General features: G+C 41.9%; 1 protein-coding gene across 1 annotated transcript in view; it reads right to left on the bottom strand.

The window, feature by feature from the left end:
* Positions 1-17,601, bottom strand: part of LOC109634598 (collagen alpha-1(XXIII) chain) — a 118,003-nt gene that overhangs the window by 58,152 nt on the left and 42,250 nt on the right. The window lies entirely within an intron of this gene.

Raw genomic sequence — 17,601 nt, 5'->3', positions numbered from 1 at the left:
AGCAGAACCCCCCGACAGAGAGGTGATGGCCACATGTGGTTGGACGGAGAAGAATCAAATGATGTAAGTGTTTAAGGAAATCGACAGTTTCAATGAATCAAAGCACCATCAGATGTGTTTGGAGAACAGAGGTCTGGCGAAATAAGTAAACAGACAATCGCAGCACGCAAAATCTTTCAAGTGCCTCTAGTACTTTTGTGGAGGATTAAAACAAGACTTATTCATGTTAGTTCTAGAAATGGCACATGAAAAAAATCAATGAAGAAAAGTCTTCACAAATAAGAATCATGGGAAGTGAAGTCCTTTACTTTGGGATATAATTCTGTGTGAGTATTTTGTTTTCGTCAGTGTTTGTTTATCAGGCTTATGCAAAGACCCATTCAGTTTTGGTGTGGGTCCAGATCAGGGCGCAGATCCAGTGCTGTCTTTAACAGTAGGATATTGGGTGTCTTTAAATATGATATCGACATGTCTCAGAGATCAATTAATGGACCTTGATGAAAAAAATTCAAACAGTTAGAAGACTGATATTTATGAGTGTGTGAAATTTAGTGAAGATGCAAATAGAAATCTGGATCTCGTAAATTTAAATGTGGATTCATAAGGGATAAAGGTATGCAGTCTAATACGTGTCATTCTAGTTGTTCTTGATTTCACCCTGTCAGAAATGTAATAGGAAGTAGCTTTGAGTCCCGTATTTTTAACCTACATTTGTTTACACCACTTAGTGCAGAATTAGCCACTAGCATTTCCTGTTGGCAAAGTACAGAAAATTACCCCTGGATCACTCTGATACTTCAGAAAATTTTTAAACATGAAGATTCTCTGGGAAATGTATCTTCTTTTCCATCATTTCTAAGGGTATTTGTACCTGCTTATATTTCTCATCGGAAAGAAAAAAGTCATAGCAAAGTCCCCTAAAAATCCTTAGTTTGTGTGTGTGTTTCGAGCTGAATCATGACTGTGATCTTTTAAAGCAAACTGTGTCCCTCAGTGGAAAGAGGTTGGACGTCTGCTTCCAGGAAACTTTGAGGAGAGAAAAACCTCAGCTTTAATTTCCATGGTCCCCTCTATGTCACACTAACACTTTCTCTCTTGTTCACTCTGTTCTTATTGGCTGAAACAATGAACACAAACTCTCAGTTTACTGGCCATGTACCTTTTCCCATTGAGCTTCAGTTCTGCAGAATAACTTGGCCTCAGATGAAGAGAGTGAGGAAGTTGTGGCTGCTTATTGCCTGCAGGGAGAAATATTGTTCTTTTGAAGGGGAACATCAGTTTTAATTGTCCACACAGGCCTGGTGCAGGCTGCTGGGAAAACTCATGAGGCGACTCCACATATCTCAGACGATCTTTACTGCAGGCCTGCTGCCAAAGTCACAAGTGCTACATTATCTTTAGTGCATCTTTTGGCTCTTTTGGCTTCTGTGGAGACCAAACATGACCATCAAGTCCTTACTCCTGTCATCAAACTCCTCTATGTTTCATATTCATGGGAAGAAAATACATATAAGAAAGAAAAAGAGATAAATGTTTCCTCTTCAAGGCAGCGATTTTAGATCATGCATTTTTCCTTTGGCATGGTGTGGACATGTTTTAACTGACCCCCATTAAAATAAGTAAGTGCAGCAGCAGTTCATCACTGATTTCCCTCCTTAAAAAAGACAAAATATATATATCACATGCAGAGTTTCCTCATCTTTAAGCCATGTGCAGAGGCCAGGACAGTTTGGAGGAGCTTTTCCAGTAACAGTTCTGTTGTTTTTGGACTGTGCAATGCAAGATGCAATTTTTTTTCCTCCTCTGTCCTCCATTAAGCAAAGGGCACATGGAAAACAAACAAGAAGAAAAAAGTACAGATTCTCATGAGGACGGGGAACAAGTGTGAACAGAAATGAATAATGCTGCGGATCTCGTTATTTGAACATCTGTTTAATCTGGGACTGATCAAAATCAATCATGCAAATGGAAGTTGCACATCAGTGAGAGAGGAAATGCAAGAAGAGAGAGAAGTGATGGAGGAATGTGAGCAGTGAGGCAGAGAACCTCCAGAACAGAAGTGATGTCTTCACTGTAGAGGCAGGACAATGAGCTCGTCCTTAAGGTGCTGCTCAGCCAATCAACCATGCAAACAGATGGTGGAATAATAACGTACCCGGCCGAGTGCATCACCTCTCACCACACGTCTCCAGGAAAACCTCAGTTTGTCCCTTGACGTCCTGCACAGACACCTGGAGAACCTTTCAAACACAGCCCAACTGATGGACATGGATGAGGTATATTTCACAGAAATGATTCCTGATGCTCTTCACCTGCTTTCATTTGTCATTAAGAGTTTCCACACATGAGGGGGAACATTATTTACTTTACCCCTCCTGAAATAATTAGTTTAACAGACAGGAAATAATCAATAATTTTTGTAATTAATCTATTGTTTGATTTATTTATGAAGCAAAAAACACGAAACGATGTAAGTTTCCAGCTTCTCAAATCTAGGAAATTGCTGCATTCCTCTTCATCTTGGGGTCTGGAAACGTGCAGTGGTCCTTTTATCCCATTATTTACTCATTTTAATGGCTGATTAAACATAAAATATATATATATTTGGTCGCTAGGCCTCTCTAGATCAAAACAATAACAAAATACCAAGTTTGAAGACGTAATGAAGCAGCGTGGAATCATGGGATTTGTCAACTTCACCGCAATTTCATCCACTTTGGGCCCTTGCTTCCCCTGTGTGTTTGCACGTTACAGGGAGCTTCGGCAACAGAACATGTAGCAAACAGCTAATTTTGATCCATTCCGAGACAAATGCAACCAGTGGAAGGAAAAAACTGTTGAGACTGGGTTTGAACATTGTTGGAAAAATGTTGGATGATGTAAGCACACAAGTAAACAACATTTACAACATAGGTCTAGTTGTTGTTACACATATGAATGAATAATTGTTATTTATATTACATAATAATATCATATTTAATCTTTAATTTAAAAAAAATGAGCAGATAAATTTTACTTTTAATACTTTAAGTTAAATGGATGATACTCCTGTACTTCTACATCAAATTTTAAACCAGGACCTATTTATAACCATCACCATCCGCTCACATTGTCTGAATGAAAACAAACAGAAATTCAAATTTAAAAGAGTAAAAGATGTTGTGGTCCTTTTTTTCTGCAACACTGACTCCAGCTGCCAGGAAAGTCAGTGTCTGTGCGTCACACTGATGCCGACTGAGGTCAAATCAGTAATGAAAAGAGAACGAATTAACGTGCTAAAAGACAAATGTCAAACAGCGACAAAAGACAGTTGACACAAAGTAAACATGGCAAATTGACAATCCCTCCGAATATTTGAGGCTACTGGGCACATCCAAAGTTCTCCAGACACAAAAATGAATTAACCAAACATGAGATAAACATAACCATTTGCATTTCAGCAAAACAAGAGTAAAATAATAAAGAAACTGTCGCTTTATTCCCAGAGCTGTCTGGCTTTGATCTGTCATGTTTAATGGCTCCCCTGTCGAACAGTGTGGCCAGCTTTACCGTCCTGTGGTGGCCTTGGAGGCTTGTGTTGTATGAAAGAACAGCACAAACAACTGCTGAATGGATCGAATCAGAGTTCAAAATGGAATGGACGGATAGTGTTCCGAGAGTGAACTGGCAGCAGTTCTGGAAGAAACTTTGTCCCCCTTAGCTGCCCCCAGAGAGAGTGAACAACCAGACGTTCACAAGACTGAAGATGTATGGTTCATCTTTCATGGCGATCTTATCCATGGAAATGTGAACGCACAAAAACACACAACGCTACAAAGAAATGTATATAGAGTTCTGTTATATCGCGTTGTCAAATCAGTCAACAGACCATTTGACTGGGACCCAGTTGTGGCTTTCACCATCAGGACAGAGTTTATGAACAGTGCTTCCTCCTGCTCCCACAAATTTGCTCTCATCATAACCACCACCATCATCATCAGCGCTCCAGAACACCATTTCAACAACAAACAGCAAGACGACACCGTGTTCCCCTCTGTTTGATGCCTTGTCTGTCAGTGATTGTGCATCCCCCCTGCGGCAACATGTAATTTAGTTAAGCAGAATGTAGCCAACAGCAAGGTCCGGTGAGCGGACAGGAAGGATGAGTAACACATAAAAGAATGATTCCAACAGGGTCAGGGGTGAGGGAATGGTCTGGGAATGTCCGTTCAGGGTCAAAGTGTCGGCAGAGATGGACAGAGCAAGCTGCCGCCTCTCAGGGCAAACGCTGCATCCTTTTAGCAGATAAAAGAGATACAGCCAGTGGCAGAGGTTAACACAGCAAGGGTTGAGAGGTCAGGGGACCACGTAACCTCACCTGCCCTTCTCTTCTATTCTAGCCAGTGGAACAAACCTGTTCCAATGCCTGGGGACGGACAGACGTGAAACACGCCACGCTCGGCTGGAAGAAGCTCCATGTCAGGCTGCATCTGTGCACCAATGCAAGAGAGACAACACTTTTGAGTTGGTTTTGTCGGTGTGGTAGCCTGGGGAGGTGAAATCAGAGAGGTGTGTGTTTGTGTGCATATGCTTCTGGTTTGAAATATATCTAAATGCGTAAACATTTTTAGCCATAGTAGCAGGATGGTTCTAGGGAATGCGATCGCAGCTTTCTGCTTTTGTAGCGATTCTCAATTCTGGGGCCTCATCCATTGAAGGTTGCATTTCAAAAATGATTGCGTCACAGTGAGGCTGTCCCATTTCAAAGACTCCAACAAATGCTGCTTTTAATGCCTAAGAAACGAAAACAGGGTGGATTCCTCTAAGCCCACCTCCCAGGAGTCACTGCGCTGCAGATTGTCTCATTTCAGCTCAGTCTTCGTAGACTGTGTCCTCCAAAAGATGCAGCCCTGGAATTGAGTATTCCCCGGGACAATGATGAAAATTTAAAAAAAATCTCACAATGTTAAAGAAAGTAAAAAAAAAATGCTTGCTCACACTCCGATTCACGCCAAAATGTTATTGGTTCTTCTCTGACCCATTCCACTTCCTTCAACCAAGCTTCCTGGAAATCTGTAGAGGTAACAAACTGAAGCTCCATTGGTGTGAGAGGATGAGTTGGTGTTTCTTCAGAGCTGCAGAAGCCCGTCTCGGATTAAACGATCAAATGTTTCCTGGTGTAAACATAATTTGTGGTTGACTGATGAGTCCATCAAGTCCAGATGCATCAAATCTAACAACTCCAGAGAAGTGAATCCTTACAGCTCACACAAACGTCCATCTCTCCCCTCTCATCTCAGCTCGTTCTCACCGACCCGTGCCTGCTGATGTTGCGAGCGATCAAGTATGCGTCAGCTCGGAGTGCCGGTGATAAATAGAAAAATAAACAAGCCGGCCAGCTGTCAACCAGACAATCAAACTACAGCCAGCAGCAGATGCCTTTCATCATGACTGCAGAGGACATGTTTTTGAGGGAGACAGAGAAGCAAAAGAAAACACAGATACCACTGAAGAAGACAGAAACTGTTCTTCTCATTTCAAACAAAGAGAGGGAATTTAGATGAAAGCACAAAGTTAATAGTTATTGATGGATAATTTACTAAACTATGGAAACTGGGGTGCTCCAGTGGTCGAGGGCTCTCCACATTTATCTCGTCCTTGGCGTGGTTACAACTGACAGGCTTATGAACACTGAGTTTATGACTTTTCATCTCTAACTCTCTCTTTACGGCTCACAGAAGCTCTGCTGTGAACATTTATTGTTTTTCACTTGGAGGACTGAAAGGAGTCTATGAAGTGACAGGTCCTGAAGTGATCATGGAGCACTGTTGTGTTTAGTGATTAAACTCTGGTTAACACAGACAGACAGGATTGTAACTGCACTGGAAAAACAGAGGGATTATTGAAATATGTGCTGGGCAAGCATTCATGATGGACAAGGCACCTACAGGCTAAAATATTAAAATTATGTATTAATACTTGATCATAATTGCATCCAACATTGTCCGTTTTGTGATTCATACACTTGTGTCTTGCGCAATCTGACAGCTAGTTTTAATTTGCTATCCATACTGAGAAAAAAACCTCTTCAGCCATTGCCAACAAAGCTCTTTATGTGGCTTCGACAACAACGAGAGAGAAGAACTATGAATAATTTACTGTGGAATTCCCTTGAAGGATTGCCAGAAAAGGAAGGGGGCACCAGAGATGGAAGAACACGAGGCATTCGGTTACAGAGGCAGAAGAATACAAGGAATGAAGTCACTAAGAAGCAGAGTTGTGAAAACGTGTTAGGAGACATAGAAATGACATAAACGTGGTGGATTATCTGGAGTGTGAACGATGAAACTGCAGAACCTCAGCCTCCTGTCCCGCTGAGTCACATCAGCTCAGTCTAAACACGCTAATCGCTTTTTAAACTGCATCTTCCTCTGAGATGCTACACGACAAGGATTAGAGAAACAAAGTCAGAGAGAGTGTTTCCATCACAGAAAAAAACAAGGGATTATTTATCATGTGCTAACCATTAGCTGTCCCTGTGTCTTGTTTAATGCTGGACTGAGAGCGGTAAGAAGTGTTCAGGGAGGAGGCAGACTGGGACACATTACCTGTTTATACATGAATTGAACTAAGCGTTCGTTCATATTTGATCATGACAAACACAAAGAAACACATCAACAAATACTTCATTAATCAAACATACTTTTTCTCCGAGGTCTGCAGCTAATCATGGCAGCGAGCAGGGCTGAGCTCACCTATCAAAGCCAGTGAACCGAAAAAATCATAAGTAAAATCCTAATTTACTATGGAGAAGCATGACAACCCCCCCACCCTCAGTGGGGGACAGCTGAGGTAACAAGAGGGGGTTGGAGGGATCAGTGTGACACCAACTTCAACTTATGCTCCAACAAGCACAAGGAAAACAAAGGAGTTGCATGTGCAAATTCATCCTTTTTCCTACACAGTACAAAAAAGCTCCACATTTACTCAGCACATTTACCCTCCCTCCCTCCCTCCCTCCCTCTGTGCACCCCCTTGGGTGAGGAGTTAGTTAACTATGCTTGACAGGACCTCAGATCAGGTGTCCCCCTCTCCCTGCGGGGAGGAGGCAGGACTGAGGTGACCTGTAGCCTGAACAGGAGTTGCCTGACACAGGGATCAAACTGTTGGGGTATGCTCCTACATCACCCTCCAGTCCACAGGGAGGATAAAACACATCCATCTCTGACACTGAGGGGCAGCTCAGGGCTCATCAACGCCAGTTCAAAAGGAGCGGAGAGGTGGTTTTTCAGAATTTGTACCATTAAACCAAAGAATACTATGTTTTTAATTGACTGAACAGGCACTTTCTTCAGTTCTTGTTGATGAAAACAGTTTGGAAAGCAACTTGCAGGGTCTTGATATCTCATCCCACTCATGAAGTGCAGCTTTACTTGTTTTATGGCACATGTCACATGTCATGATGCTTTAATGATAAAGCAGAAAAAATGCTCAGTGCATGAAGTTCCAACCAGATTTTCACATGGCCGTCACTCACCTCTGCTCGCTGTCTGCACCACTTACATTCATCAGATCAGATCTGTCAGAACACACTTTGTATTATTACTGGAAATAAGTCATCGATTGCAGAGCCAGGCCTTGGGCCGAGATTCATGCTGAGTTTGATCCAATTCATCAGGTTTTAAGCTTTTGTCAAATCGATGTGAAAGAACTTAAATTAAAATGTGGTGCAGGATAAAGACAGTTGCTCAGCACTCAGACATCTGGACGAAGATGAAGTTACCTCATCTCACTCACTGCCTCCAGTTTTTAAATGTTTCACAATACTGAGTAATATCTGAGCATGATAACGTTTGTTAATGTACATCGGGATTACGAGGAGCTTTTACTGCTCCTATAAGGACCGTTTCCCACCTCAGTGTCAAAGCTCCCAAAGAGTTTTTACCTTTGACATTAAGATTACATGGCTGTATATTTACAATATGAATTTTGGATTTTCAATATGCAAAGCTGCTCCGACACATTAAAGCAGCTTGTGAAAAATCATTCTCACAGTCAGATTCCACATAAAGAGGAGAAGTGATGTGAGGAGCGAGAGCCGGGAGCAAGCAGTGACATCAGCAGCCCTGGCTCAGTTGTCTTTGGCCGACAGCAAACGGCTCATTAAAGTGAATCTGGCTCAGCTTTCGGTTACACTGACCAAAGTTTCTTATTCTGCCTCCTCCGCTTCGTGTTCTTTGCCACGCTCTCTCCTAACCTTTCGGATTGTTTCGTCTGATCTTCTCTGCAAACTACATTTTTTACTTTTTAAATCTGCTTTTTCCATCTAATGTCGTCATCCTCTCCTGCTTCTTCTCTTTCATTCGTTGGAGTGTCTGCATCTGATCTCTGGCATAATTTCTCCTGCAGCACTTCATATCTCTCGGGTCATGGCGAACGGCATCGTGCACAGCTGCTCTGCACATTAGCATTACATCCTTCAGTAACAAACAACATGCACGCATACAAAACTCTTTAAACTTGATACGCACCAGTTAGAGGAGTTACTCAATCAGATGGCAGCATACAACATGTCAGGCACATTTTCTTAGGCTGCAGCCGTGCATTAGAGAGAAGAAGGGGGCCTCTTGTATGGTCTTGGAGGCGCCCTCTCTGACACAACATGCAAAAGGAGATGGAGTGGGGGTGTGTGTACATGTGCCAATACCTGTGTTTGAGGGAAGCCTGAGCTACAGTACAAATGAAACAAATTATGCTCTAAGTGGAGGGAACAACCTGTAATAAGCAGTAATGATCCATCTGTCCCTGCAAAACAAAGGTGATACATCACCATCTGACCCCCTCCCCAAACACCCCCGCTCTCTTTGTAGTTCCTAAGTAGTAATATGTCTTCAAGTGCACCTCTGCTATCGGACTCTTCATCAGGGATGAATGAGCGCTCGCCTGTGTTTGACTGTTTATTGGCACTCACCGAAGAGTTGTACACATACCGGGTTGAACTACACTACAGCTGTGTTCAATTCACACGCAATGTCATCAGTTCAGAAAAGGGATTTTCTCTAAAATACAAATATTGCCACAGACCCTGCCGTCAAATCCAGCATATTGTGATCTAAAAAATAATTATTTGGATTTACATTTGGCAAAGAGGAATTTCTTTCAGAAATAAATGTAAACGCTGCACCACAATCATGTGCATTCATCTGCAGTCTGTTAAGAAAACACACAAACACACATACTTGCACGGACATACAATATTGTCTTCATATCCTTGTATAAATGACCAGCTGGGATTATTTTCATATTCATCTGAAACATTCCGATCGCCCGAGGAGCCAAAGTCTCACAACAGAACAGAAATCTGTTAGTGCATCACCGTATCATCTGATACAGCATCAGACTGCTCCACATGTACCTGACATACTACTGACACTGGACGAGATCTAATATGAGATGATCTAATACAGATGAGAGAGGAAATCAGGACAGGATATTATATGAATAAATGTGACAGTGAAGAACCTGATGACATGAGGCCGTAATGAGCTCTGCAGGTCCCACAGTGAGACCCTAGAGTTTCTCATTTGGATAGAGGGCTGTGATTTACGGAGCCCTGGTGTATAAAGGGAATTTCAAACTGCAGACCGAGTTCATCGGACAGCGGTTGGGGCTCCACCCTGCAGATACACAGTGTATGTGTTTTACACCACATTCATCAGTTTAAGGTCTGACTCTGGGCCAGAGAAACGCAGATGTGGACCAAACACCTGACTTTGTATCTGTGTTGAGATCGTTCTCTCATTACTTTTTACGTAACTGGCTGTATTAACTATAAAATTTATATAGTTATAGTTATTATACTGCAATACTCAAATATTCAGGTAGAATTCAGCAGGTCTGGTCTGTGAGGCCGTACTTTCGACCCAGCTTTGAGCTAGATGCTAATAATTGCGTTCTAATGTTGATAACTGGAATTACCGCCCTGCTGTTTTATCCCTGAGCCAACCTGTGTAGTTTCAGTCTCTCCAGATGTTTCCGACATGTTGCACTCACAATAATATGAGACCACCATGACCTTGACCTTTGACAACCCAGATCTAATCAGTTTATCTGTGATCCTAAAACTCTCTTGAAGTGTTAACATAACGCATTCATAAGGCAAAAAAAGGGTTAGTGAGGTCACCAGGACATTGACCAAATCTTCCTTGTGAACATTTGTACCAAATTTTAAGAAATTCCCTTGAGGCGTTCTTGAGATATCATGTTCACGAGAATGGGATGGCCGGACAACGCAAAAACGAAATGCAACATGGTTGTCGCAGGCGTGGATGTAAAAAAACAATACAAGCATGTTTAACAAGAATAATACTGTGTAAAGTACAGACGTGTTAGCATGACCAAAAAGTGCCTGTTAATTTGGTTAAGTGAAGTTAGCTTACATCAATGCTGTTTAATATGGAAGGTTCCAAAGTCTTCTAGTTTAAATTATTAAAAGGTGAAATAAAAAATTCAGTTTTCATTAACCTTCTTGCACTTTTTTGTGTGCTGTCTACAATAAGGTCAATGAAGGTTAATGTTTAACTAGCTTAAATCTAAAGGTTAATTAACCCAAAGGAGGTTAATGTTTTTTTTTCTTTTTCAATTTCCTGTCGTTGTAAAAAGTGTAAAAAGAGGAATCTCCCTTTCGCTCCGTTCGAATACTCCGTCTACCCCACTTCTTCCCACAGGTTGCGGATAATAAGCAGAGGGTCAGATCATGTTCAACCTTTTCACCCGGCATCTCGGTCGGGAGCCGATTGTTTCTGACACAACATTGTGAGCAGATGAGGTGGGGAGGGAATCTTGAAGCTATTTGATGAAAGCTCAGGGTTCCTCACATTCAGTCATAGAAAGAGCACATGGTTATGAACAGCTCCTGAGTATGAAGTCACCGAGGTTAATTGTTCTCTCCGATGCAAAAACACACATGTAATTACTCACATTCATGTCTCTGCACTTTATTAGATCAGGACAGTTTGACGCTTTGATTTGAATATGATTTGACGTACAACTTTACACCCAACAATCATTTTTAAGGAATTTTCTGAATTCAGTATAAAGTTAGTGAAAACTAAAACAGATTAATATGAGGGCCACATCGTGTTTAAAGGATCCAGAACACTCGACATCTGCTTGATTTAGAGCAAAAAGCTGCAGTCAAATATCAATCAGTGCATTTTGATATGTAATGTGGCGACCCACCGCCTTAGACATCTCTTACTAACTGCTGTAAATTGCGTTTTATGAGAAGCGCTGGTCGACGGAGCGAGCAATTACGCACAGATGGAGAAGCTGCGCCTCGTCCAAATGTAAACGCAGTTTGGCACTAAACTCCTCTGGATTTAAAGACTCCTGTAACATTCACATGTGCACGTGCAGATACAGTAATCATGTTGCATTAATCCGCATTGGAATTATTTACCTGCGGGTTGGCTTTCAACACAACAATGCATAAACCTAACATGGAATATATCTTATGCATACCACCATGTTTGTGTTATATACTTTATCTAATTATACGTTTTTATTTCTGCATGTCCATGTCCAAAGTAAGAATAAACTTGTGGGTTTTCTTCTCTCTTTGTTTGGGTAATATTTGGATATGTGTGTCATGTGTATGTTATTTATTACATAATAAAACCAAAGACATGCAGCTGTGTGACAATGGCACATAATGTTTTAAAGCCTTGTTTTAAAAAAACTGTGTACTTTTCAGCAAATATTATACCATGAAGTAAAACACTGATTATTTTCATATACTTTTTTGGCACAAGATTCACAGCAGCAGGACAGTGCATACGACCAAATCATCTGGAGGTCCAGCCCTCTCCATGTTAGTGGATGGGACAAGGACCCAATTTAAAAAGTCATATATATATATATATATATATATATATATTTACATGTCGAATAATGTTTCTCAAAGATGGTTTATGTTAAGTTGTTGTTTTCCACTGATGTTTGTTCAAGTGCTATAAAAAAAGGTGAGACTGACTCATGATTGGTCCAGCATGTGTTATCAGTGACCTAACTACCGTGGCTCCATCACCTCATTTGCTACTGTACAGACTCTCGCTTCTAATGCACTAGATGGCAGCGTTCATATAAATTTAATTCATTCTGGTATCATTTCTGCATAGTGGGGGGAAGTGGAGACGCTTGTTGGTAGGATCAGAGGTTTTAGTCTTTTCATGGGTTTGGTTGGAACAGTAAGTAAAATATTGAACATCACCAGACTTGAATCCATAAAGAAAGTACGTAATTCATTTAGCCATGCACATTACTTTACTTAACGTGCTGCTGTAAAGCTACTGTAGTCGGTCTGACAATGATTTATTTGTGGAAAAACATTTGAAGGATGAAAAAATGAGATGGTGAGTTACTCTTTTTCCACTTACACCCTGTGGCAGTGTTTACTACCCCTGTCATGAGCTCATTAAATTATCAGGCGGTATAATTTATGTTTGTAAAGAAAATGAAGACATTAATAAAGGGCAGATTTCTAATTAAAACCTTGTTTGATCCCTTTGTTTCCTCTGTGCCTCACAGAGGTTATTCCGTAAATTACTAATGCAAACCCATGGTTACCATCAAGCACTAAAAGGACACAAAGTCAATGCGAGAGGCTCAATCTCGTTCTTTTGAATAAAAAATAAGTATTCCTTTTATTCCCTCCCTCTTTTTTTTATTGTGGCTCAATTTTCCGCTATTCAGAGAAGCTTACACCACAATATAAACAAGGCTGATGAAGATGGTAGTGGTTTTAACTGAAGAAGACAAATTCTAACACCAACAACTGGCAGCGGTTGCGGCATGACGAAAACAGCAACACAAAACACGCATAAACATAAACCACTGCAGAAAACTTGTTTACAGAGTTGGGATTGGATTTCCTTGAGGATTTCCAAGGTCGCAAACAAGATAAGCTCGTAAACATTCCCGCTTTTTCTTTTAGAGAACGATGATCTACAGCACAGAAGAATCTTACTCATTTCAAGAACAGTAAACGCTCACACTGCTGTGTCTAAGGGTCCAGGTGCTATATGCAGCAACTACCTGCTATTTGTATGACTTCTTCACCTCATCCACATGTTTATACTTCATACGACAATCGCACTTTAATCGCTACCACAAGCCCATTCAACACATCAGGCCAACATTACATTTATCCCACCAGGGACCATGAGAGAGGGCTGGATGGATTACCATGAAACTTGGTGGAGATATGTGATGTGGGTCTATTAAGAACCCATCAATTTTTTCTGTGGATCTGGTTCAGGGGTGAGATCCAAGAATTTTATTTTCACCTTCTTTCACACGGCAAGTTTTTCTGAATTTCTACAGAAATAACAAAGAGATCTTAATGAAAGAAATCAGGCATATTTAGTGGACTGATATCTGTAAGTGCCATTTAGTGCAGCCTGATTGAAATGAAAGGGACAGTGGGGCCTTGACAGAGATATGCGCTCTCTGTGTGTCACTGTAGTTTCATTAAATTAAATAAGGTGCTGAAAAACGAAGACTTCAGAAACATTCAGGGCAGAAAGCTCCTGCTAAGGTCACTTCTGTGAGCGATGTTTTTTTAAGTCCTTTAGAGGAATTTTGTGGAATTACGGCTGCGGAACTCCGCTGTCTGTCAAGAGACTACTGTAAAAAGATAAAGATCCCTGGCTGAGCCTGCGATTTTGGAGAACCTGGAAAAAGTCAAGCTGAATCCTCATTGTTTAGAGCTGCTGCAGGCGTGTTTTCACTGACAACCACAATGTGGGTTTGTGGTCATTACCAGGTCCATACGAAACCTGGACTATGTTTGGCAGGAAAATCACACAGATACACACACCATGGTCCTGCCTTTCATATTCACATTTCTACTCCTACCCCCTCAACACACACACACAGGCAGTCAACATGTGTGCTGAGGCTTGTTTGTGCAGAGCATTCCAGCGTGACGTTTCCTCGGCACATTAAAGAGCCACCCCAGCAGGCCAAGCTGTGCCCCCCCCCCCATTAAGTATCCGTTGGGCCAGGGGAGGGGGTCTTATTTGCTTTATCACATTTGTTTGGATTCTACAGTCGGTATCCAATAGCGGCTGCAAGTGCAGAGCTCTGAGTTTGTTGTTGTACTGTATGCATGATCTTTTGAAGTGCCGGGAAACCAGGCGAACGTGCACCGAGAAACAGCGTCATCAGACTTTGTGCTACATCGACATCACCTGCACACTCAGCTCTGTGGTGGTTACTTTGATTATGAAAACTCAGCCCTTTATCAAAGCTGCTGGATATTACATTTTAATTGCAGGGAAGTTAAAACTGGGGTTGGTAATTGTCAAAAATTTAAGAAGAGCAGGATTGACTGGGGAAAAAATGCAACGGCCCACTCTGATCACCCCTCTCATCAAAACTACACCCCTAAAACACATGAACTTGCCTGACAACTGCTGCTGACTTTTCTGTGACTCGCTTGCTACCTTCTGACTATCGTCTCTGCTTCAGCTGAGTTTGCGTCTTCACCTCCTTGGCTAGCGAAGACTTTGCAGGTCATTCGCAGTGAAAGCACGGGCAGGGTGAACACAGGTTGGAAGTTTGGTTAGTGACAGACATGTTCTCCAACGTGTCGTGTTACAGAGGTCTGTTTTTTTCGTTGACTTTATAATCGTAACGTGAAGGTGATTTCAACAAATAAGATATAGTGTTTCAGAAACAAACGACCAACCCAACCTTTACCTGGTCCCAGGTCTACAGGTCTCAGACATAATGGACAACATGACAGCTCCATCAAGGTGGAGCCAAAGCACCTTGGTCGCCACTAGTGGCTGGCTGCAGTGTAGCTCATAAACCCCACCTCCTCCATGTTTTTAGATGGGATATATCACACCCCTTGTCTCCACATCTCAACTGCCTTTTCTCACTGTTTTGTCAATTAGTGGTAAAAATGCCTGGTGGAAGTTGTGGATAGATGTCGGTTAGTCAGACACATACTGTGACTCACTGAGATGTTTTCATCTGCTTGTTACACCCAGACAATGTGACTAAATGAAAAGCCAGACGTACATGATTATACTTGTCACCAGCATCAGATTGAAACTATATCTGAAACCGGTAATGACACAATTATCTCTGCACCACGCGACTGTGCCGATGTGCGTGTCAGTGGACTGGAGATATGGCAGCGCGCTGTCATGGATGAGTCACTTCAGGGCAGACAGAAGATCGTCTGATAGAGGAACGAGATGCTTCACCGCTCCTCTCGCCACACACAACCCTGAACCCCACCAGCAGACACCCTGAACTATTGACTGCACCAGCCTCAACCGCAGCATAGGACCCTCCATCCTGCATGTCTGCAGAGCAGTCTGAAGAAGTCACCGTCACTTGTGTCTTTCTGTTTGGTGTTTATTGCAGACAGACCCATCAATCACCCAACAGTAGATGCTTAAGGATGTATTAGCATGAACTCTGATTGACAAGCATGTACGGACACATGTGCTTCGCATACACAACATTAGTTGTGCGTCATAGATGTTCTTGTCAAACTTTTTGTGTCGCAGTTTACCAAGTGCACAGGGAGAAAAACAAAATACTTGACTTATACTGCTGTTTCCTCGGAGGGAGGAGGGGCTGAGAGGAGGAGCAGGATGTATTTTTAGAGTGAATAAGTGTCGAGTCACTGCGTGAGCAACTCTGGGTAGAACAGAAAATAGAAAACATACAGAAGAGAGCTGAAGACATTAAATATATCACAGGACCCAAGAGTTAAACAGTGTTTTAGCCACAGAAATCACTTCCACATGGCTGACTCAGAGGAGCCAAAACAAGGCTGTGATTAATGATATTTACTGGCACGTTGTCAATGAGCGTACAATATATGCAGCACAGTCATACAGTGTTTGCCCCAATACATACCACCGCTGGCTCAACACATGGAGGTCCCATGTGTTAATTTTGACAGTGTGGTGGTTTAACATATCAGCGACGAACAGAGAGGCACTATTTGGACAATTGGGAATATGTGGTAGTGTGATAAAAGGAAGGATATAGAGGGAAGAGGGGGAGGAGGGAAAACTCAGACCACATACCTGACATGAAGGAGGAAGGTGGACCAAAGGGAGGCGTCATCACAAAGACATGAGGGAGGGAGAGAAAAAAACAACGGTTAAAGGTAAAGAATAATAACAGAATTACTTTCAGCAGTGTGAGCATGAATAAATGTGAGTCTGCAAATGATGCACAAGTACTAGGTCATGTGGAAGTATGTGTGATCCTGAGCCCTCAGCAAGGCATCACTGCCATACCCAGCTGTCTCTGCTCTACAATCAAAATAAACCTCCCACAAACCACCAATCTCTCTCACACACACACACACACTTTATGCACTCTTCAACCACCAAACCTGACCTTAACCATTGCAGCCCCATAACTAACCGTAACCCCTAACCTAACCTTAACCTATGCCTAATTGTACCCGAAACCTTAAAACCAAGTATAAACCCTCAAACAGCTCTTTGAAGAAGTGAAGCTTAGACAAAGTGTCATCCCTCTCAAGGTCTCAAACTCTGATTAGTCCTTGTGAGGCAGCACAAAACCACGTGCACAGAAATAACCCACGGATACTAAAGAAAACACATCTATAAAACAAAGTGACTGGAGATTATGCTTCTGTTATGCATTTCATAATATAACTAAAATGTCACATAAGTAGAGCAAATACCTCCGCCAAGGCCCAACTGTCCCCTTATGAAACCACATTTAATGGTTCGGGATTTTTATTTGGATCTGCACTAAATTGCTCATAATATCAGTCCCTTAAACATGCCTGATTTTTTTCCATCAAGATCCACAAATTATTTTCTGAGAAATAAAGGAAAGTGTTGCAAACGCCTTGTCTAACAATGCAAAAAGGTTTTCTTTTGCAGGGTAAAAGGTAAAGTGTGGACAAATATATTCTTTTATTTGAGAAATTCACCTTACAGGGACTTCAAGCACTCTCTCAAGATGCCACTTTTCTTGCTGTGCTGACCCCAAACCCTGGAACACATGCAGATTATGTCCCGGTGCATGATTTCATGAAGTCGACCGTGGCCAGATCATACTGTTCAACATGTATGTAAACGTCTCTGAACACAAGGGGGAGCCTTTTGGCAGCCGAGCAGGTGAGGAGCAGCATCAAACATGGATCTTTCATCCTGTGACAGTGACAGAAGGAAAATCCTTCTCGTTCTGTTGTTTTGGTGAAACTTCCACCAGCTCATAAATAACACAGCATAACAGATCCACTCATCAGGGACAGTTTAATGGGGACTCCAACCCAAAATCCGAGCGACTGATTTACAAGTAACAGAAGAAGAAAGTTAGTCTCTGGTGAAGAGGCACTTTCTCACAGTGACGGAGTCAGTTAGAGTGGAATTTATTGACAGACGACTCAGAGAAGGCAACACAGTGATCTCAACGTCTCCACCTGCAAATAATAACAACATGGCCGTAAACATTACTTTATGTTTCTAAACAGCCTGAGAAGATTGGCTCAGACTGCTCTCATGCTGCTTTGCAAGCTCTCTCCCTCTTCCTCTCTTCCCCACCTTTCCC

The sequence above is a fragment of the Paralichthys olivaceus genome, chromosome 9 (genome assembly GCF_024713975.1).
Source record: "Paralichthys olivaceus isolate ysfri-2021 chromosome 9, ASM2471397v2, whole genome shotgun sequence".
Classification (NCBI taxonomy): domain Eukaryota; kingdom Metazoa; phylum Chordata; class Actinopteri; order Pleuronectiformes; family Paralichthyidae; genus Paralichthys; species Paralichthys olivaceus.
Note: the sequence above shows the minus strand (reverse complement) of the source record. Positions and strands in the feature narration are given on the sequence as shown.